The sequence below is a fragment of the Saccostrea cucullata genome, unplaced genomic scaffold (genome assembly GCF_032062105.1).
Source record: "Saccostrea cucullata isolate Sc308-1 unplaced genomic scaffold, CSIRO_AGI_Scuc_v1 ctg360, whole genome shotgun sequence".
Taxonomy (NCBI): domain Eukaryota; kingdom Metazoa; phylum Mollusca; class Bivalvia; order Ostreida; family Ostreidae; genus Saccostrea; species Saccostrea cuccullata.
The window spans coordinates 110,089-134,087 of record NW_026928375.1 but is presented as its reverse complement, the minus strand read 5'-3'; the positions used below and the strand labels follow the sequence as shown (position 1 = coordinate 134,087).

Sequence of the window (23,999 nt, the reverse complement as noted above, 5' to 3'; positions counted from 1 at the left end):
TACACGTGTGCGCACACGCACGCACGTGCGCGCAAAATGACCTTCGTTCCGCACATCTACATAACATACCTAGTGACCCTAAAAAGGTTTCACCTAGATCAGATGAGTAGTTTATGAGAACACTCGCGGACAAAAAAGTACCGGAGAACAAAGTAAAATATTCAGAAAAAGTAAAAACAATATGTTCCCAAACTTCGTTTGGGGAGCATAATTAACGATAAACTTATATTTATCGGCAACTGTACAGTAGGACGCAACTGTTCCTAACTGTTTGATTGTGTCAGTGTCTTTCTAAAGTTAAGTCTTTTAAGAATTTCCTCCATAATTTATTCCATGGAAAACACGGACCTTTCAGTTCAATAATTAAAGCAATTAAATGTTTTGATATATTAACCTGATGTTCCTCTGCAGTTGACCATACACTCAGTTGCTTGAATACTCATCTCCTGTAATATTGAGATGCATGTACATGTATACACTGTACATATACATCTGCATATCAATGAAAATCATTTACTGTATAATGGAAGTAGGTTCTTAATTTGTCATATTTTTCATGTAAATTATCGACATGTTGTTCAGAATGTCAAAATTTCTGTTCATTTCATATGCACATAAATTGTGGTTATTTTTGTTTTTCACACGAAAACCATTATTTATGGATATACTTATGTTATGCTTCTCATCGTGCATAACGCCATTTAAAACTGATTGAGTTCTTAAAGGCAGAGATTTTAAGCACCGCCTTCAAAAATACCTGGTCTGGGTAGTTCTGTCAATCAAGTGCATGAAGGTCCATCATTGGATGCTGGAACTTGTTTGACATTTACTTACTGGTCTCTGTGTATACCCTGTACATCTTGTTTGGGACTCGTGGGGACCTTCTAATTAAGTTATGATCCTTTAATGTTTATTGAATATAGTACACAGAAACTGTTTTACCATAAACATTTTTAGATTAATAATATATTAATTTAAATATACCTTTAGTATTTGAAATGATTTTAATAATATAATATGCATTAAAAAAAAAACAATTGGTTCATTTTCTTTTTCAAATGAAATTTCAATATTAATTTTAATATGCTAAATGGTAAACCTAAAGTGGAAATGTTATTAAGGTTATAAAGTTCAGAGAAGCACTGTGTAAAGTAAATAATTAAATTAAAAAATAATGTTTCTAATCATGGGTCACTTTATATATTTTCCTATTTTAATCAAATTTACAAGCAATCTTCTTAGCATGTTAATTGATGACAAAGCTTTATTAAGGTTAGGATAAATCTACTAGATTCTTTTTTTACCGAGTTGTAGTTAAAACAGCTCTCTTTTCATTTAATTAATAAATGGGATCCTGGGGAAGAATGAATTATTTTAGTCTAATTTGGTTGTTATAGGAGTTTTTTTCTTATTAATACATGCATTAAAGTCTAAAACTACGAAAGCCGGATAGGCTCATTTCTGAGAAGATAAAAAAAATTTAACTCGTTATAACGAGTTAATTATCTCGTTATAAGGAGTTAGTATCTCGTTATAACGAGTTAATAATCTCGTTATAACGAGTTAGTATCTCGTTATTACGACTTAGTTATCTCGTTATAACGAGTTAGTATCTCGTTATAACGACTTGGTTATCTCGTTATAACGAGTTAGTTATCTCGTTATAACGAGTTAATTATCTCGTTATAACGAGATAGTATCTTGTTATAACGACTTAGTTATCTCGTTATAACGAGTTAATTATCTCGTTATAACGACTTAGTTATCTCGTTATAACGAGTTAGTTATCTCGTTATAACGACTTAGTTATCTCGTTATAACGACTTAGTTATCTCGTTATAACGAGTTAATTATCTTGTTATAACGAATTAGTATCTCGTTATAACGACTTAGTTATCTCGTTATAACGACTTAGTTATCTCGTTATAACGAGTTAGTTATCTCGTTATAACGAGTTAATTATCTCGTTATAACGAGAAAATTAACTCGTTATAACGAGTTAATTTTTCTCGTTATAACGAATTAATTTTCTCGTTATGACGAGTTAAAAACTGATCTAAAGTTGATATATCTAAGTGATAGGAAGTATAGTAGTATAACATATAAAACCGAGTTGATCAAGTTTGTTTATAGTGTGTATGATAAAGATTTTTATTGAAAAACAGCAAACTAGTTTATTTTTTTTTTGTTTTTCGAGGTGTTGTGCCTGTGATTGTATTCTGTTTATGTATAAACGATGCAGTTGATATTTTATACTTAAAAGACCGAAGACAAATACATGTACATGTATACGGAAACTTATGACTGCCGCTTGATGTTGTGTTATGAGTGAGCAGTAGCCCCCGAATTTTACGCCCATAGCCTCATTGCTGATGTCTCCATATCCCCCTTCTTCAAAATATTTCTGACTCTCAAAATAATATATATATCACACTGTAAGTGTATATGATATATGTTGCATTAACGCCTGCGTTAGCTTCCTATTATACTGTATTAATTTCGGTACTAAAACATTGGTTATGAAAGCTAATAAGTCATCCAAACATATCAGAAAAATTAGTGTCTTTTATTGGAGAAAGTTGTCAAAAATAAATTACCAAACTTTGAAGCAAGTGCATTTGGTAATAGATTCTTTTTATATTGTGTCCTTGGAGACGTTCACGTATAAATGTGTAAATAAAGATTGCTATACTTATCAAATTGTGATTATTGACAGCAAGATAGTTCAGGATTAATATTATTTAAACCATATCGCAAATTAAAATTGCAACTTTCTATCAATATTGAAGTGAAGTATGACTGATAATTATCAACTAAACATCAATGACATTAAAACTACAGTCATTTGTAATTCATAACTAACTCGTTATAACGAGTAAATCATCTCGTTATAACGAGTTAATTATCTCGTTATAACGAGTTAATTAACTCGTTATAACGAGATAATTAACTCGTTATAACGAGATAATTAATTCGTTATAACGAGATAACTAACTCGTTATAACAAGATAACTAATTCGTTATAACGAGATAACTAAGTCGTTATAACGAGATAATTAACTCGTTATAACGAGATAACTAACTCGATATAACGAGATAATTAAATTGTTATAACGAGATAATTAATTCGTTATAACGATATAATTAACTCGTTATAACGAGATAACTAAATCGTCATAACGAGTTAATTAACTCGTTATAACGAGATAACTAAATCGTTATAACGAGATAACTAAATCGTTATAACGAGATAACTAAATCGTTATAACGAGATATTAACTCGTTATAACGAGATAACTAACTCGTTATAACGAGATAAGTAATTCGTTATAACGAAATAAAACTAAGTCGTTATAACGAGATAATTTACTCGTTATAACGAGTTAATTAACTCGTTATAATGAGTTAAATATTTTTTTATCTTTTCAGAAATGAGCCTATCCGGCTTTCGTATAAAACAATCTTTTTTGTTTTTATTAATTTTTGAGTTTAATATCATAATAATCTTTTTAAATAGGTAGGGGTGTTTTCAAAAATAAATCAATATACGAGGGCCGTTCAAAAATTACGCGGACTTGTTGCACAGAAAAAATATTTGACGACATAATCGGGCGAAATTTCACAAATAATATAAAAGAGTCTTTAATTATATGGTCTTCAAAATTTCATAGCAAAATGTTGTAAATTGGTATTAATTTTGAGTGATTTTTCAGGACATACCATTAAGTCACGGCGCAGCAAAATCTTCGACGTCACAAGCATTATAAAAAATATGTGATTGAGCTTTCATTTTCTCAATATTTTCCCTTGAATACCTTATCTACTCAACATAAAAACACCATTTCTTGTCAAGCTTAAAATCTATTAAACAAGTAAAGAATATTCTTTTTGTTTTTGTTTTAAAACCAAAAACTACTTATGAGATATATTGTGATATTGGTGACTCTCAATCACGTTCTTTACAGTCCGGATAAAGTTAACTTTTTGTCTATAATCTTCTTCCCGTCCTCCCGTATAGCCGTTTTACAGAGGTCTAACTGTCTAAAATTTCAATTTGCTATTTGTGGGCGAATGTCACGAGTAGCCTAGTTTACTACATGTTTTATTATGCATATTTTGGATCTATGTTGCCGATATCTCGAGCATTACACATATTTTAACAAAAGTGTGGTGCGCCGTCAATTCAGGAGACGCCATTTTCACAGTCGTTTTCACGGGAATCGCATCAGAGAAAAATCACTATATTTCTGTTAGTACTTCAAATATTATGTCCGAAATCTAAATACATAATATTAGAACACTTTAAAGGTACATCTGAGAAAATTGTTGAAAAATATCGCATAATTTAGAAAATAAATGAGTTAAATTTTTGAATCCGCATGCTTTTGCTTCAATTTCTTTGTCGTGCGCCGTACCTCTCCATCAACGATATCAACATACCGATAATTTTAGTAAAAATTTTTTAAAATACAGAAATTTTGCCCAAAATTTATTGGAATCTTTAAGATACATATTTCTGTGAAATTTTATAACTATATGACGTCTGTAAGAGTAAATAATAGCACAGTCCGCGTAATTTTTGAACGGCCCTCGTATAATTGAAAAAAAAAAACTTTTACTAGTAATTTTAAAATTCTCTCAAAATCACCAACACAGGTAAAGTTTGACACCTGGGGTATTTCACTGTGTTTTAAATCACTTTCTGTGTGTAGGGATAATGAGACAGATGACCACAGGTAGACTGCTAGCCCCAAGGCATTCACACCTCTACAAAATAAGCCTCTCCCTCACCTGGAATTTACCACCCGGTAAAAAATCTCTGCCTTTAAGAAAGTATTTCTAAAAATGTGTATCCATACCGTATGACTTTTCTTCCTTCTGTTTATCCTTTTCGTATTATTTTTCTTTGACTCTTCATCAAAGTAAAAACAGAGGAATTTTAACTGTATTTGCTATTATGATATGCATCTTTAAAAAGTATTTATTAAACAGGAGAGTGCTTGTTTTGTTTAACAGGAATAAACTTGTCATAGCTAACAAATGAAAAAAAAGACACCTAACAAAGTTATTGTATAAAATGTTTCTCTGCTATATTTGTGATCATTTATCTTCGTAAAAAAACATCAGGATATTTCTTTCTTTCTTTTTTGTATACATTCTTAGAATGTTGGCTTGAGTATTTAAAATGTAATATATCATGTATCGAATGATACTCTCATAGAAAAGCATACATGTAGATCTTTAAGAGATCTTTCCTTAACCTGGTTTTCTCAGCATGGTTTCTACGTTAACAATAACGATATTTATTTACCTGGTGTCCCGTCGACTGCTTCCATAAATTCAGGTGTCTGAATACTTATTTCCTGTAAATATATATAAAACGTAAAACGGCTGTTTTTCCATTTCATTACTATCAGCAATTAATACAATTAATTCATTTAAGGAGAAAAAGATTTGTATATGCTTCTTTTGTTTTCCACACACTACAGAATATAGAAAGGTTTTAAAGATTCGTTTTTCTTCGTTTCTCATTCCTGTAACTGAAAGAGTGATTTAGATACAAATGGATATTTTGGTAAATATATCATAAATGTTTACAAATCTAAATGATCTTAAAGCAGAACTAAAGCAAAAACAGACTCTTGAATTGTTGATGATTTCTGTTCTTTCAGTCGCTAAAATGAATAAGAAGTTTTAGAATATATGCATATTTCTTGCTTGAATATTGAATGAAAAAAAAAGGTTCTTGTTTTTTCAAATGTATCTTTCTTCTATGTAAATTTGGAAGAATATCATTATTTATTTGTTCGCACAGTCATGGAACAAGGATTATTTTCGTGTTTTACACAGATTTATATGCAAATGCTTGCAGAACTATTTTCAGCTTGCTTACTGATTTAGTTGTTACATAATTTCATTTATGTTATAATACATATCAACACGTTTTTTTTTTTTTTTTTTTTTTTTTTTTTGTTTTTTTTTTTTTTTGGGGGGGGGGGGGGGGGTTGATCCTTGTACTTAATCATATTAGAAAGTAGTTATTTAAATGTATCTTGTAAACTTACCAGATGACTTTTCCCCCTCTTTTTTGACCTCTTCGATTTCTTTGTATCTTTATTAAATGCAAAATAACAAATGAATTTGAAGTTCATTGTTATTATGTTATACTTCAGGATAAATTTCGTATTAAACACTTTGTCTACAATGTTATATTTGTTTTAACGAGGATAAACATTTGACACATAGCAGAAAAATGATAAAAAAAACCCTAAAGGTTTACATTATTTAAAGATTTTCTGCAATGATTACAATCGTTAATTCAAGTATAAACAAAATTCATTTTATATTTATCTATTTCTCCTTTACAATGTCGTAGTTGGAATGTTTTCTTGAATAATTATGTTTTTTTACATATCATGTTCCTTTCTATATATTCACAGAAGAGAACTGATTTTCAAGAAATGTTTACCTTCGCTCTTTATTGTTTTCATGATTTTAAGTAGAAGTAGAACATTTTTTTTTTACGGAAGATTGATAAATTGTAGTAAATAAATATGCTGATTTTATTCATATACACAATTTAAGACTTGAACGGAGACTTCTCAAACATGGATATCAACCATTGTGTTTTTAGCTATTCTCTTAAATGCATTTAATATTCGATATTTCAAATACTGATATCTCGAATACCATGATCGTGTCAATGGATCTGGAAGTCCAAAAACGTATTCTTGAAGTATTTTACCCTCGATATCTGATCCAGGGTACATGTAGAATACTAGAAAAATACTAAAGAAAACAAATGTTTTGACTTCAAACTCACTTCAACATGTCCATGGTGTCTGATTTATCTGTGCTAAAGAGACCAAAGTCAAACTCTTTATAGAATATGTATACTTTATTTCATTTCATCAAGTTCAATCTAACGATTAATGATATTTTGTTTGTATCTTAACTCACAGGCACCACCTTTATTGATTATAAAAATGCAGTACATATAAGCACTCGAATTGTAAATTTTATACCGTCATGATACCTGTATTTAATAACATTGTGACTGAATTTCTTAATAGATAGAAGAAAAAGTGATTTGCCTAAAACTTTGAAATGTTAATGTTGATTACATTTTTACTGCATAAATATCTTCGAAATGTGTTATTTTTCCCGGAACAAAAACTTATCAAATATCTTTAATTTTCTTTTGTAATCGCTGATAAGCATTTGTGACCATTTTAGATATCCTACAAACATCCATGAACTCATAAATGAAAACGTATCCCCTTAATTTGTATTTTTTCTTCATCATTATCGACAAATTGTCCCACAACTGGAATTTCAGGGGATCTGTATATCTTCTTTACATATTTGGATTTTTTTTTTGATTTTTAAAGTACACGTAGATCACTACTCGTTATCTTCATCCGTTTCCTCAATTTCTGTTCCAGCTTTCATAAAGTCATTGAACATATAGACGTTTAATATTATAAATATTCCAAACTACTGAATACATTTTTAATCTATGAGTAGATTCATGCATTTGTGAAAAAAAAACATTTTGTTTGATGCGAATATAACATTTATAATCTTAAGAGAGTGTTGATTTCAAAACCAATATCAATATAGGATTTCATCAGTATATTTTTGTAAACAGTATATGATTTAGATTTCATGAAATAAATTTTTACATCCTCAGCATGAAATCTAATCTTTTCATCTGAAAAAAAAAAAACCCCTATGTTTTAAGGGGGCCGACTATAGTTTTATTGTGTGAAAACTACAATAGCGAAACTCTTCATTTTTATACCATATATAACTAACATTAACTCCAGTGTACAGACTGTACATGCAAAGTTTGGAGGAAATCTACCGTCCAGGTATTTTTTAGGTCTCAAAATACAGGTACATTTACTTAAGGAATAACTGTCTTATTTTTCGAATTCATGAAGTGATCAATGGATTGGCTTGTGTGATAATTTGCATAAACGCCGAAGGCGTTTATGCATAAAATTATCACACAAGCCAATCCATTGATCATCTTCATGAATTCGAAAAATCTGACAGTTATTCCTTATATTTACGACATGCTTTGATTCCGCCAATCCACGGGCGTCAAGCCTGCTTCTCTCTAGGTGTTGTCCCGCCCTGCACGTGTTTTTTTTTTGGAATCGCGCCAAAACATTCATGAGGAAATCAATTACATTTACAATTGGTAATTTTATCTCGGACAAAGACATTGGAAATGTAAATATTATAGGATTATATAGGAAAATGCCAATTTTTAGCACTTTAAAGCAAATTATACAAATACTACAATAGATATGTTGTTCAAACTATAATATTTGATGAGTAATACTATATTATACAATATATGTAAGAAACACAAAATTCTACCGTCTTGTTACCAGAGGGGGCATCTCAAAATGCAAAAAATTAGCAAATTTTACTATTTTTATAGAGTATTACAAATTATGACGTACACAATGGATTCACATGAAAACACAATAAAAATATTGAAGATATTCTCAAATTTCTATGTTTTAAATTTCAAGAGGGTATGTTTATTATTTTTTCTTTAATAATATTTTTATTATCCCTTTCTTCAAGAGCTACAGATTATCATAACGTCAAAAACACACTGCAACGACGTCAACCTACCTACCAATTGCAAAATCGGTTAAAAAATCAGTTATATCAAATTGTAATTACATTTTTATACCTATAATTTCTTAATTTTGTTTAATTTTATTATTTAAGCGAAAAAAGTTGCATTGAAACAGTAAATACGCTTCATTTTACTATGATGCGCGAAATATTGCGCAATGGAACTATAGTCGGCCCCCTTAAATATTATCTATTTTGTTATATGAGTTATTCATCATTACGACAAAAACTGGCGCAAAGATTTCCTGCCAGATCTGAATCTGTGTGCCTACAATTTTTATATGAACACACTTTAATTCGAAATCTAAGGGAAAAAAATAAACATTCAATACATACAAGGGAAGTTGAAAAGACGAAATAATATTTGACCCTTAAGTGAGACAATTCGACATTATTAATATCATAAACCGTTGATCATGTCCTACGTGGTACATGTAATTCATTTCTTGATCAGTATCATCTAAATACTAACAAATTCCCCATGCATATCAAACCGTATAAAACCTTTTCATACAAACTCAACACAGATTCCACGGATTCGAAGATAGGGTCAGTGTCTTCTTGGAAAGTTTAGTATAAGTATTTAATAACTCCGCAAATCCTAGCCGACCCCTCCCCCCTCTCCATTTAGATCCGCGCATGGATGAAAACTGGATAGACAGACAAAGTAGGTAATTTTTATAACTTAATCCAACGAATTCATATCAAATTGCTACACTGTATCTTCTCAGAGGAGAGAAAAAATGTGAAATATACACATCCATACACATACACAATACCAAGCTAGCATATTTTAAAATTAGGATCTATGAAGGCAACTGCATGAGATAAATCTGATATAATGGGACACCCCATGTATTAAACATGTTAAATACCTGCTGTCATTTTATATAATGGTTTTATACCCCCTTTTGATCTGAACCTGGAATATATGTAAGTCCGTTCAAGTGTAGACCAAGGTCAGTTGTATGTTATATATGCAGTTGAAGATTTTAAACAAAAAATTAAAAATCACCCCCACTGTGATGTGGAAAGCTGACGACCATAAAACAAATTATAAGGTGATATCTGGCCACCGGCGATCGAACCCAACTGACCGTCACACTTAGTTAATATAAATTATAGAATAAAGAAAAAAAATTCTCTAGCCTGTTGATCAAAATAGTAATCATATGCAATATACAAGTATTTATGAATACATGTACCCCCCTCTCAACCACTATCGAATAGATTAAATTCTCTTTGTCAGCTTTTCACTTGTAAAAATTGATTTTTTTTTTCGATTGAGCATGTAGGTATAATTTCTCTGGATTTGCCCTTGCATCTACCTCCAACTAACTGACGACCTGAAGAATAGATTACTTATGAAATATTTGTAAAACCTACAGATAAATATTTAGAACACATTGCAAAGGCGTTGCGAAAATATTTTATAAATACTGAATTCTAAGACACACCAATACGTTGACATATATCTGTACTTTATGTTTTTGCCAAATGGAAATTTATTTGTTTGAAATTTTTATGAAAATATCAGTATACAGTATGTATTGGATATATGCCGAATACAGTTCTGTATTAAAAAATATCAGACAGGTTTGAGGCCCGTAAGGGCCGAACACTGTCTGATATTTTTTAATACAGAACTGTATGAGGCATATATCGTACTTAAAATATTGCTTTTGATTTACCTGAGACAGTCCGATATTAGAAGAAAAGACAAAGGTGTTAATGACCACTGATGCAATTATTTCAAGAATGCAAATGAAAATGAAAAGTACTCAGTATTTAGGGAATTGGCTACACTGAAGAAGGTATTTGAAAGAATTTGAAAAGGAGAGTAGGAACAAAATTTTTTTTTCATTAAAATATGCACGGAGATTGAAGCAGTGTAACGAATTAGATAATCTAGGGAATGATAAATTTGTAATCGAACGGAAAGCGCCGATATGAAGAATATCCACAGAAAATTAAGCAGATGCTAAAGGTACACTAGTCCATTTAATTTTTTATGTTAAGAGTCTACATTTACCTCTGTTTTTGCTGTTTCATTATAGAAAAACAAACATACTATTAATCAATATTCCAGGAGTTTTGAGGGAAACGTTGAAATTCTTCAAATTTCTTTCAAATTTTGTTGCGAATCTGTCAAATCAAGTATTAATTATCACATACTAGGCCTAGTTACCTTGATATTGCATCTAAATATTTTTCTTTTAAATAGAAATCAAATTGTTTGAATGCTGCTCTTTATAGTGTCTAAACTTTGTGTAGTATTATGAATTTATTTTTGGAACTTAAATTAAAGTTTATGTGACACACCAGTGTACAATGTACCCACTCTTTTTCAAAAACCAGAGAAAGGGGTTAAAACACCTCCAATTTTTAGAAGTTTACCCGTTTTGTGTGTTGTGTTTTTTGTTTTTTAATTTGGATTATCTGGTCTGTCGCAGGTTCTTCTTCCTGTTACAGTATATTCGTGTCATTGAAAGTTTATTTCTTTTTTTAATTTTGCAATACTGTAAGTTAAAGACTTTGTTTCGTGGAATTGTAGACAATTAATACCTAAATCCTTCAATTTCGTACATTATTATTTTTTTTATCAATATTTTAGCAAGCTAGCCCAATATTATTTTGTTTTTATAACAAAGGGCAGACGTGATTATAATATTCCCTGTTTTAAGCATTGAATTCATATTTTTGGCTGTCTTCGGTCTTATAACACACCTGGCCGTGCCGACAAATTGAATACCGCGCGTTAGCGCGGTATGATAAATTTGTCGGCACGGCCAGGTGTGTTATAAGACCGAAGACAGCCAAAAATATGAATTCAATGCTTATATTTACATTCTCTAATTTTTCTGCTTCATAATTACTGATTTCGTTAATCTTTAATGTGAATTTAGCGCCCTTCAAAACTGACGTGGTTAATAGACGTAAGAGCCGTTTGTGACGTCAGATGACGTTGCAAAGTCAAATAACGCAAACAAACATTGCGAGGAAAAAAAGTGACAATTTAATTTAAACGCACATTTGTAGTAATTTTACGTTAATTTTAAAGGATGATAATTTTTGCTTAAATTGAGTCAACAAATTGTACATGTTGGTGTTCCTTGATTATAGAAAATGCATATTGTTCCTACTGTGTATTCTAACGCGCGGTGACAAGGTTTTGCGTGTGTTATAGAAATTTGAATGTTGTGGATTTCTAATGAATTTCATAAGGAAAAATACACGGAATGTAAATATTTCACAGCGATGGATCCAGAATGGGGTTCCATTCTTTGAATTTGCTAAAAAGAAGAGAAAGAAGAGTCCCTAATTAATTTTTGTTGAGTTTTTTTAAGAGTACTTTATTGAAAGGCTCAAGTAGTAATATATGTAGAAATTCAGTTGTGAAAAAAAAATTGGATTTACATGTTCAGAGATTTTAGATTTCTTTTCCTTTCTTTCTCAAAAAATTTCAGGAAGTAAGTCCATAACTTTTCCCAGTCTGACAACTTTTCCACTTTTAAAACGATACCACATCCCTGTATCCGTTTATCTTTCTTTAAGCGTACGTTATAATAACTCTTTAATTTCCCCCTCTTTTTTGGAAAAAAAAATTCTAGATCCGAGTCTGTTACACTTATGTTTTTACAAGCTAATAATCTAGTAATCATATAAAGCAGTATTAAGATTTGTCTTTTGAATAACAATAGAATCTTAAAATTAAAAAAAAAATTAAAAACGAAAATAGTGTAGAGCTTTAGAATGAAAACAGGCGATTGAAAGGGGTACATGTAAACTAGGCGGTAATAGAAATACATGAAGAGCTCTGTTGATAATTTAATGATATTATCGAGTAAAGTTTAAGTGAGTCATCTTGAAAAAAAAATTCAATAATTTGAAAGAGCACCATCTAAAATAATTACAGTCTTTATGACGTCACAATTGACGTATATGTATTACTTTTTACGTCATGTTCGAAGATAAATGTAACTTATTTATATCTTTTTCGAGTTTTGAACTCAGATAATATAAATCAAATATCATGCCTCTCCAAAATTATCGTTTCAAACGAACTGCTAACTTTTTTTAATGTATAGTGTATAATTTTTATAGCACTTTGTTAAATAAACCAAATATTACCGAATGATTAAGAAAACTGATGAATCTTTGCGACATCAAAATTTAAATGTAAAGTCATATTTCATATAGGCCACACGCATGAACATAGATTTTATTAAGCGTGTAGATTCGTATCAGCAATATTTAATTTTTTATACACATGGTAAGTATGAAAGTTGTTCTTGACTGTGGCCACACTTAATTTTGGCAAATTCTGTCGAAAAATCGGCATTTTTGAACGTTTTGACGAAACCTTTGCATTTTCAAACCATCGCACGTGCCTAACAGCACATTATTTAACACAATGAGTTATGTAAGGAAAATAAGTATGTTTTCCTCTAATAATTAACGTATAATACTGGCCATAAATAGAAACTCGATTTTTGTGACAAACATAGGGCCAAAAATGATGGTTCGTGGCTTTACCTCTTTTCTATTGTCAAAGGTTTATAAAAACGTTAAAACATTATACATTATTGTTAAAAACTCTAATTCGTGTTATCTATTTTTTGACAGAATTGAGTTCACAGGGTATGATGCAGTAACATTGATGCATTCAAACATGGTTCTCTTGCTTTTAGAAAGATAATTGTTTCCATTGAATTCTTTTTAAATTAATTTTTATCCGCCCCATATAAATCAACTTTATATTCACTTTTAAGGGGTGCTTATATATCCGTATGATTAATCAAGGCCTAATACCTTTCAAAACTTTTATCTCTAATGATATCAACTATTGAATCCTCTACTCTTGCCCATGTTACCTGTGAAAGTCATAATTAATGGAAACTTAAAAAATACAAAGTTTGTAATACATGTAACACCTTACTTTAAATAATAATACAAAGTTAACACTTGTTTATGTTAGAGCTATCATTTCTAAAGTCTACCCACAAAATGTATATAAAATACCCTTTTCGGAATTTTTTTTAGGAAAAAACATTTTGTTGAATAACTCCTTATTTTGGATCTTAGTAGAAAAAATTTGCTGTATTTGTTAGCAGTTCTTTCAAAAACATTAAGATGTTTACAGATGATTAAAAATCATGAGATATCCGGACATCGGTCAAAATATGATAAGAATATAACATTTCCATTAAATTAAAAAAGTACTTTATCATTAGTGCAAGACAAAACATACCTAATGTCTCGTGTAAGGATTCTATGAACTCGGACGTTTCCAGTTGTAATTTCTACAAAACCAAAAAGATGAACTTGACATGATATGTTTAAATTTATGTCTTTAGAGTAAACATATTAAAAAAAGAGAGAAGACCAGGGGCAACCTTGCTCACCTGGGCAACTAGCTACGTAAAAGCAAAAATCAGTTCAACTTATATTAAAACTTCCTGTACACATTTTTTACTGCATACACATATAAGATTTTTTTTTATTGATATAGCCTTTATATTCCCTTACTATAAGCCACTTAAGTTGCTCCTTTATTCTTCTGATTGGTCATGATTTTAATAATTCAAATATACATTTTCGCTTTGTTAAATTGATGATCGATTACTTTGTTAAAAATTCTAACGATTTTTTTTTCCAATTTTTTTCTATTTAAAACATTGATTACCCATTCTGGCCCACTCTCCCCCACGGGTCATGGTTTGAACAAACTTACCTCTATAATACCCGAGCATGCTTCCACATATATACTGTATAGGGGATTAATTTCACGGGGTGTAATTTTCACGGTTTTCTCTCATCGGACACGATCGCGGTTTCTTGAATTCGCGGACTTCTTATGTTATAGAAGTTACCTCCCTTGTCTATACCCGTTTAATCCATATCATAGCTACATATTAACGACAATTATCAGCGTCCTGTCTTTATTTCACAAACAACAGGGTAGGTTAATACAAAATACCTAGACTTAATAAATAATTGACGATGAATGAAATCAGATACAGCCATCAAAAGTCCTTGACTACATGATTGTATAAACGTCAAATGACTTTTCTGTACATGCTATTACAATGAGTGCATGTACACCCCACGCCTTTCAAAACAACGCGGCGAAAAAATACTGGACGGTAATAAATGTGTTAATGTAGGTCGACGAAATAATATCCTTCCAAATCTTCAATAAGTTCAATAGTTATTTGAATGATTTTTTAAAATCAAAAGGTTGATAAAAACTATAATATGCATGATAATGCAGGTAACAAATACACCGTGCGTGGTAACATTAGTTACGCACGGGTAATCAAAACTCATGGCCCACGTGTTTTGATTGAAGAAACATGTAGCATTGGCTATTTAAAAAAAGCCTTTTCACAAACACTGGTTATTATCTGTTGATTTGAATTAATGGGAAGCGTGTTAATTAAAATAATTGAATGAAAAATACTACTCGTAATTACTGAAATGACCATGTACTGTGGTACATGTATTTAAACCTATCGTAGTCTATTCTCAAATTTCCAAATTAAACATGGAGATAATTGAAAAATTATTCACTGTTTCTTGAATTCGCGGATTTATAATCACCGTGAATATAGCGAATATTAACACCGCGAGTTATTTTCCCCCTATACAGTAACCAATTTTAGATTTGCTTTTATCAAGAAGAAGAATTTGAAAGATATTTCAATGCAATTCTTTTTTGATCACCCATAGAGGCCTCACCCTTACCCCCAAGTGTCAAGATTTGAACAGATCTGAATCTATACTGCCAGAGGATGCTTCCATGTTACTACATGCATGACCAATAATGGCTGTGCTGTTCTTGAGAAGATTAAGATCTTAAAAGATTTTTTTCTATGTATTTCTATGTAAAACTTTAATCCCCCATTGTGCCGCCCTACTCCCGAGGTTCATGATTTGAACAGAGTTGAATCTTCACTTTCAAAGATTGTGGTCCCACCCTATCCCCGGGGATCAGGTTTTGAACAAATTTGAATCTTCACTTCCAGAGGATACTTCTAGATGTGTTTCTTTTGTTGCAGGTTTAGTTGAAATTGTCGTTCTTGAAAAGAATATGAAAATGTGAAATGTTTACGACAACAACAACGTTTATGATATCTGGATAGTCCTTCTGATGGGACCGTATAAACTGAGGCCCCTGTCGCAGTAGGAGCTGGCACGAAAAAAATATTTCAATGCTTAATTGCCATGAGTGCCGAGTATAAGGAGCAGCTCTCCACCGGGAAGTCGTGGTGTCTCCATGTGTGTGAAAAATTCTCGAAAGGGACGTAAAACAAGAAACAATCAATCGACGACAACGGACAAATTTCGATCAGAAAACCTCACTTGAGCCTTCGGCTCAGATGAGCTAAAACACACGATTTTAATATTCAGAAATAGGTACAGTACCGATCATACCCAACCTGACACAAGGCAGTCCCACAGCAGTCCCGGGGACTGCTTTCTGGGACTGCTAAAGCAGTTCCACAGCAGTCCCAGTGGTCCCAGAAAGCAGTCCCAGTGAGCGGGGTTTATTAATTTAATGGGCGGCACTAATTCAGAAATGAGATTTCCAATAAACAACGGAACTATAGAAGGCGGTTGAAATTGATTCTGAATAGTATGCCAGGAATATTTACATGTATGTGAAGGTCATTTATGAACAATACGCGCAGAGAAACGATTTGAAATAATATAAGCTATAGGAAGAAGGCTTTCACACTTACATGTATGAATTATTCTGAACATGAATATTTAATCACAATTATCTGGTTTATTAATAACTCAATTTCTATATTTTCTGTGATTGATACCGGTTCCCAAATTTATTTTTTATACAGAAAATTAAACTTGAATTGATTATTTTCCATCAGAATTAGCTTTAAAAAGATCTGATTATTCCATCCTTTTGGGATACCCTAAAGGCATTTTCTTCAGTATTGGGGCTTTTGAAACATTCTTTATTAATTTGCCAAGTATTATTTTTCAGTAATTATTATTTTTACTGACATGTCAATTTAATTTTAGTTAGTTTCTCTAGCTCTACAATACTCAGCTTTGGGTGTTTTATTTGTAAACACGTCTGAGTGTACATCTGTAAATTACATGTACCAGAATTGATCCTACGGATTATGTTCAACATTTAAGAAATTTATACTCAGTTCATTCATCATTTTTTGTATTGACCGAGAAAACAGCAATAATTGTTTTATTATATGATTCACTGATAAAATGAGACAGGTCATTACTTGTTTGCATTTAATTAAGTCCTAGCCAAATACAAGAGAGAAGCAGAATTAGAATGTAATTAAATGAACCTTACCAGTCGTATAAATTTTAAGGGTTTTTTTTATCAATTTTAGTTGCCATGAAAAAAAATATCACGTCAGTCTTTTTTTATAGGATAGCTTTTCACAGGAAGGAGTGTTATCAGGGAAAACTGACTGCTAAAAAGTAAAGATTGTTGTTCAGTTAAAGTGTTGGAGAGGGATTCCTGCATCCCTTCTTACCACACTCGCCCGAAAATATAAATTCAATTATGTTTTGTTCACATGAAAAAAAGTCATAGTCGTTTAAATAGCTTTTAAAATTAATTTGTATCCATTTGGAATTTCCCGATCTATTTTTAGATCAATGTAGAGGAAATAAATCCTTGTGTTGACCTGCAACGTCACTTGCAGGTCAATACAACGTAGTATTTTTCTAACATAGTTGGATCTCAGCCAATCAGAGAGATGGAAATCATTCAATCATATAATAAAATTTTATATACATTAATCGGCCTGGTAAACACAAGAAAAACAAAAAAGAAATGAATCCCAATTCCCGGTTTTTTCAACTGTTTATTTTTAAAATTAAAAAAAATAATTCATTAATAAATTTCCCACATGACCTACATGTAGATATCTTTTTTCTCATAATTCTGTAGTTTATTTCTATGGATAAAAAAATCTTTTCCTGACTTCCTTATTAAGCAAACTAATTTTTTTTTTAATTATTCTAAACCATATTTATGTTAAAATACAGTCTCATAAAATATTAATTAACTATAGTAATCTCTACTTATTTAAAAGATTGTAAGAAATCCTCGCTTTTTAAATAATTTAACCTCCTCTCTGCTGCAAGTAAACAAAACGACTGGGGACCTGCAAATCCAGAATACACAAGGGGATGGAGCTATCATATCACTCTGAAACTTTTTCACACATGAGTGAACAAAACAGTTCCAGGGACAGCTGGGACTGCTTAGACTGCTGGGTATCCTTTTTAGAGCAGTCCCAGAGCTGTCCCATAGCGGTCCCAGAGCAGTCCAACAGCAGTCCCAGAGCGGTCCCAAAACAGTCCCGGGGACTGATACAAATATTGAGTATATTTTTGATGCTGTTAGACATTGAAAATTTTAATATAAGGAATGTTTTTAAGTTTAGTGTGATTTTTTGGTGTGTGAATCACACCAACATACACATAGGCATACTTTTCATAAAACGCGCTAGCGCTTCATGAAATATGCCTAGGTGACAAGTCTTTGTGATTCACACATCATTAGCTCACACAAAACTTAAAAAAATCCTTAATTAAATAGAATTTAATTTTTGTTTTATCACTACATTTAGTTTGATTTGCAGTGTAGGATCCAGATTTAATGTTAAATCTTAAAAGTGATGCAGAATTTTAGAAATAAAGGTCCTGACCAAAATCAGCTCAAAAGCCCAGGTTTGAACCTCCTTTATCAAGAGGACGTTAATTAATATACAATCAATCAATCAAATCAACCTCCTGAAAGTAAATCACTCATGACTTTTATCAAAATGTAATTACAATATTATTTACATGTAAGTTAACCTATTACATATATACTCAGTATAGCATGACGGGAAATTTCAAAAAGAAATAGCAGAGTAAAGTTTTAGATTTGCAAATTGATTATTTTGCATTAAAATGAATATAATTTTTCTAAAAACTAAACAGTAATAAATAGTTCTTTAAGATATCTCAGTTCTGACCCAACGTTTTTCAATAGCTAACAAGTGATATAAGTTATATGCATTTGATTTGCAATCAATGTACATTGTTGTACTGGAAATGTTTGCAAGGGGAAGGGGGCATCTGCGAATTTTACGATGACTATATGCATTTTGCAAAATTTATCATCATGCAAAAGGGTCAAAGAAAAGAACAATTAAAACAAATAAGTAAAACATTATTTGATTCCTTTATTTTTTTCCCAAAAATTACCAATTACCTCAACACAAAAGATCTGAGACAATGACAACGTAAAAAGAAATATGCGCCTTTTACCAGTCAACCCGCAACTCCTCTTCGTGAATATTATCATTTAAATAATCAGAATTGATAAAAAACTTACTAATTTATTCTTCTTTCTTTTTTTCTTTATCCCTTTTGTTCTCCTTTTCTTCACATCTTCAGACACATTAGGAAAAAATCTCAATTACATGTATAAGACAAATTTTAAAATCATCATCCAAAATTTAAAAAGTATTTGTACTTAAAACAGACCAATGGACTTTGCAAAAAAAAATTGACTTTTACAGTTGACAGTTATTTTTGATATTTAAACCTGTATCGTGTTCGGAGGTACAGAATTAATATTAGAAACTTTTCTATTGGAAATACATGTAGGTATGATGCTAAATGATTGTCGCAACTTTTTGTACCTTGCAATGACTCTTTTTTTTCGCTGAATGAAATGCTTATCTAATTTTTTTTTTATCGTAAAAGAGCCTCATTACATTGTCGTTGTGTAAATGTAAGCTGTAAAATGTAAAAGTCAGCGCTCCTCGAAAAAGTCCATTTACCTTTCTTGTTTTCTGTTATGGTGTCATCTTCCATATCTTCGTATTCTACTGCACTTGACATTGAATGCATTTCCTCGTCCTCCAAAAGATTGTTTTTCTAAGAAAGATCAAGTAGTTCTTTTCTAAATTATTTTTCAAATGGGAAACCCATAGAAGTTATTAGGTGATATCACCTTTTCCCGTTATTTCCCAGAATGCATTCATGGCAATTATTGAAAAAGAATTTAAAAAAAACATCGCATAGGAGATCATAGAGATAAAATTATGTAATAAGATGAGAATAGGAATCGTATTTTTTCGAAAAGAAATGGATGCTAGTATGTTTTCGAACAACAACTTTATTGCATATAAACCAAATAATTATCGAATAAAAAAGATAAAATTATCGAATAAGAATGACAACATTAGCGACTAGCAACCGATTGTTTTAAATATTAATGACATCGAATAGGAAACGCGTGTTTTCGAGAAAAAAAAAATAAATTTTATGATATATGAATCATTTTGTCACATTTCCTGTAATTGGAATAGCAATTTATCGAATACAAATTACAAAAAATGGAATAGAAATTACAAGTAATCAAAAAGGAATCACATTCTATAGAATAAGAATGTTTTAGAATAAGTATAATCTCATTCTCAAGGTTATGGTCCGAAAGCAATCAATTTTTAAGCCGAGACAGGCTACTGACAAATAAGTTTATTATTACAGGGATTTCAACAATTTATTTAAAGTTAGCAGTACTTACATGCTATTGTCGCTATATTGCTCTTTTCACAAATATAACCTGTCATTGGAATCATTTTGGTCGATGTGTTTCATTCTAATTTTTAGGCTATAAATTTTGTTATTTTTATACTGAATTTGACTAGTTGGGATGTTCCACCCACCTGATCAATATAATTATGTAGGGCTCACTTTCTAGACAGCAGATTTTTTAAATTTTTGTTTTACACCCTATTCGTTGTTTTGTTGTTATTTATGGATTCCATGAATTTTGGAAAGTATTGTCAAAAATAAAGTTGTCATGCTTGAAGATAACTGAAATCGTGCACTGATCAAAATGTACATGTATACACGGGGTGATACTGTATGTTTATTTCTATTATTTTTGAAAAGGGAAAAAATTGAAACCGAAATATAAATAAATTGATACTGATAAATCCCGTAAAACAACTTCCCAGCTAAAAAAAAATGTTCAAACTTTGAGGTGGGGTCAATATTCAACAGGGTCAATTTTCAACTTGTTGACGTCATCAGGTGTAAGAAAAAAATTATCAAGCTGTTGAAAAATGACCCCGAGTATATATTCAACGACTTTTGGTCTCAATATTCAACGTTGAAAAATGACCCCGGTTCAATATTCAACGTTGAAAAATGACCCCCGGGTCAATTTTCAACTCGGGTCAATATTCAACGTTACACCTGATAAAGTTTTCGTTTATAATTTTCTTCCTGTCCTCCAGTAAAGCTCTTTTACAGGTCTAAAATTTCAATTTGGTTTTTATGGACGAATGTCACGAATACCTTAATGATTTCAAGATCAGAAATGGAATGTCGGTATATATACCTAACGAAAGACCATGTCAAACGAATTACACATATGAAATATGAAAGTCATTGCTCCGTATAATCAACATTTATGGGCAAGTATGGAGTTGTTGCCTACAGACAACAATCAGGGAGATGATTAAACAGGAGAATTTTTAAAATCCCGATTCTTCGATTACGGGGAATAATGATCATATGACATATCACTGCATCATATTGTTTCGGGATTACCAATAGTTTTATAGCTGTAAAATGCTCAAACTTAAAATAAAATAATTAATAAAAAATTAAAACAGTTGTTGTTACGTTTCTTCTGTGTTCAATTCCTCGTCAAGAATAAGTTCATGTTAATGAAAGTGCTAAACGATAGAGAAATTAACATAATATAATTTACCATGTGTTTGTTTGGTTCCAGATGATTTCTCCATTGCGCAGCTGGAATATGTCCCATTTTGGAAAATACGATAATTCACCGTCTGTTTGCTGTAAAAAATTTAATTAAAAAAATATGTATTAAAAATTAAGTTTCAGATTGGAGATTTATTTTTTATTAAGTCTGTCTACCAATGTATATTATATTTCCTTTTTCGTGACATTGCTTATTAATTTGTCATCAATGGAAAAATCACTTCATATCACAGTCTGCTCATTAAAAATGTTGTTTAAGTTAATTCTATAATCTTTGAATAACTAATTTGTTTTTATTTTTATGTGCTAAGAGAACATGTACAGTTTATCATTTAGTCAAATGCTCAATTACTTTCTTCATAATGATTGTCGGGCTATTATTTTTACACTGAGTTAAATCCTTTTTTCTCGCTATTTCTCGATTATATGTGATGTTTGGCAGAGGATGCGCACTCCTCCATGGCATCTGATCCTACCTCTGCTGCTTTGGAGGTCGGTGTTTGCTTTGATCCTATTTTTTAATGTTAAATAGACTTTCACGCTCAAATACTGATTAAAGAGTCTTAATCAAGAGCTTGGTGATTACGTGTTGTCCAAAAGTCACAACATTCTCAAAATTCTAAACTGCCATGTAGAAACATTTATTGTTTCAGTTTGTTAAATAAATAAATATATAAATTGAAGTTCTTTAATCTCAGACGATATATTGATAAATATGACGTTGCGCACGATATTGGTGTCAAAAAGTTAAAAAGAATAACAAGGCGGCAGCATTTGCACATATTTTATGATTTTAAAACAAAACACTTCATGAAAACTCCATATTCGGTTCATAATCGAACACTTTATACATTTTAACAAAAACTATATAATATTTTTTTTTATTTGACTATTACGCCAAAAACGTCAAAAACGCATGTAGATCTGTATAGAGCGTCGCATAGCATTAACAAAATGTTGATAAATTCCACAAAACAAACAACAGTTATTTTATCATATTGAATGTTTTATACTAATAAATATAGAAGAAATTGCGGGAATAATGCTTGGCATCGCGATTACTTAACTTAGCGAAACTATTTCGCTAAGGAGATAGGAAACGTCTGTTGGATGGGGGCAAATATGCCATTATATACATTGCAAGATCAGTCATTGTAGAATTTATAAGGACAGACAAGTAAAAAAATCGTGGTGGGATACATTTTTTAAAAATAGCTGGATCTGTTAATTTTTGAGACGAGCTAATCCTAAAATGTTACATTTTTAACCTTAGTTATAACGAAGCGGACTCTTCTTTTTAAATTTTCATTGAAGATAGTCACATTTTAAAGCTGATAAATATTCTAAACTTTCCTTATTTGACAATTTACCATTTAGAGTTCAATTCTTGGCAAAACAATGTACATTGTTCGAATTATTTGATTGTTACTAATGTAAACAATGTCAATTGCCCCAAAAATCTAGAGCATTACTCGCTTTTATTTTTATGGCGCGAAAAATACAATGTTAAATCTCTTCATGAATCGTCCATTAGAGAATAATTATTCTCGATAATAAGAACTCGCAAAAATAAGAAATCTACAGTAGTTTAAGTTTTTGTATGTTTCAATTCATTTCTATGCGATCAGAAATCAATCTTGAAATATAGATTCTTAGAGATCTGTACCTCTAAAGTTTACGTAATATAGCTGACTATGACATTATATTGTATTGGCAAGTGGAAAATTAAGTTGTCGTCTTTACAAATCCGAGTGAAGCAACATAAGATGGACCCGCTTCCTGATGTATAGCGTATTATAATTTCATTGGCAAGGGACCGACGACAAGGTACTGTATTAATTAATTCATTTATTTAATTTTATTTGTTTCTCTCCGTATCCTTTAGCGGAAATATTTCGATTAGTATGCTCTATTTTAAATTTACCATAAAAATTTTGTTGAGTAGAGAAAGGAAAAATATTCAAAAAACGTATCAAGAAACGTTATTGTTGTCAATACAATCTAAGTAAGGTCGGGGAAAGCAGGGGATATAACTCTTTAAAGAAGTATTTATATTTTATTATATGTAAGTTTTATTAAAGCCCATATAAAGATTAATAATAAAAAGGACCATAGAGTAATTTTTCCTTGTGAAAATGTTATTCTTGCATTTCACTCTCATTTGGTCTGCACACATTATACAGAGTGTTATCGATCAAATTGTATGTGAATTAAAGTGTAAAGACCAGTAAGTTTGTCGATAGATTTGTTTTAAACCTATAGCTATCTCTAAAATATCTCTAAAATAAGTATTAAGACGTGTCATCGTTCACCGCTTGTTTACTGACGATGTTCAAAGCAATTTACCGCCTGCTTTATGTTGTAAAATTCTTTTAGAATTAAACGTGCATATTTTAATAACTTATGTAATCGATAAAGTAAATTATTTTGAAGACAGCAATATGGGAATTTCTTTACTTTTATAACTTTCTAACTTTCGAAAGAAAATTATACTCGCCTCGTGTTCTGAAGGCTTCTGGATCTGCTGATCCCCAGAATCATGT

At 30.9% G+C, this 23,999-nt stretch overlaps 1 long non-coding RNA gene across 1 annotated transcript; it reads right to left on the bottom strand.

Moving 5' to 3' along the window:
- Positions 1-13,878: 13,878 nt before the first annotated feature.
- On the bottom strand, positions 13,879-19,591 carry LOC134277374 (uncharacterized). The gene is made up of 3 exons (XR_009994231.1): positions 19,497-19,591; positions 19,046-19,101; positions 13,879-13,964 (listed from the first exon to the last, which is right to left on the bottom strand). It is a non-coding gene; the product is annotated as an uncharacterized LOC134277374 (long non-coding RNA).
- Positions 19,592-23,999: the final 4,408 nt, after the last annotated feature.